The sequence below is a fragment of the Octopus bimaculoides genome, chromosome 7 (assembly GCF_001194135.2).
Source record: "Octopus bimaculoides isolate UCB-OBI-ISO-001 chromosome 7, ASM119413v2, whole genome shotgun sequence".
NCBI lineage: Eukaryota > Metazoa > Mollusca > Cephalopoda > Octopoda > Octopodidae > Octopus > Octopus bimaculoides.
Genome location: NC_068987.1, coordinates 30,053,801 through 30,054,828, shown reverse-complemented (window position 1 = coordinate 30,054,828; position 1,028 = coordinate 30,053,801). Strand labels below are relative to the sequence as shown.

At 36.6% G+C, this 1,028-nt stretch overlaps 1 protein-coding gene across 1 annotated transcript in view; it reads left to right on the top strand.

Annotated features, from left to right (window-relative positions):
* Positions 1-1,028, top strand: part of LOC106883194 (uncharacterized) — a 22,810-nt gene that overhangs the window by 883 nt on the left and 20,899 nt on the right. The window lies entirely within an intron of this gene.

The following is a 1,028-nucleotide window of genomic DNA, read 5'->3' as shown; positions in this document are numbered from 1 at the left end:
CATATGTTCAGCCAAAGCCTGAATGCAGAGTATATATATGAGATTTACTTCAAAGAATTAACTCTTTCAAGCAACGACATCCAGCAATTGAAGATGTAAACATACTTCTCCAAGCAGCTTCTTCCAAGAGTTTTTCGTAGTTCCACAAATTTTGTTTCCCACCATTCGGAAGTTGTTAATTCAATCATTTCTATTTCAAAACTATTGACGTGCATCCACTCAAAAAGTAATAGATCAAATGAGTTCGTTTTCAAATCAATCAAGTCGGGTTTTATGAGAAAAGAAAATATAGGAGCGTAAGTTTCGAAATATTTACTTAGCTTGGAAAATTCTTCTTTCAACGTTGCAATATATTTTTGAAGTTCATTTTCATTAACATTAAATCGATTTGAATAAGCCTTTACATATTGAAAGTATTTGTAAGTGTTGCAAAGTATATCACCCCCAAAAGCATGATACAAATCTGTTCAAAACATTACCCCGATTAAGCCAACGGACATTACTATAGGAAAGTGGGTTATACACCATTAGGTGTACACCTGCTTTCCTATATTAAATTCGGAATAAACGGAACGCAGAACTCTGAACTATCAACACAACAATATTTATTTATGGTGGTAAATAGGCAGCCTTAAATTGTCTGGTTGCTGAGACGTTGGAATGTTGATGTGAGTTGTCCCCAGAGTTGAATGATGGAGACAGGCTGCTTGTACGTCTGAGCTCATGGCCGGCCGGCCGGCCGAGAAAGAGAATGAAAAAAGCGGGAGCGCTTAGATGTTGAATTACACGCATGCGCATGAGATAGGGCGTTACTACATTACTGTGAGTGGGAGGTCTGCATATTCGCTGTCCAATTCTTGCAGAAGGGACTTAAATTGCGAAGAGCGAGAAACTATGAAGTTAACTATTTTAACAATAGTCTCCATGACAGAACTCAAGCTTTGTGATGAAATTTTTACAACTAAGTTTTCCTGATGTATAATGCAATTAAAACTCATTACATTGCGTCCAATATAATTTTCAAGAAA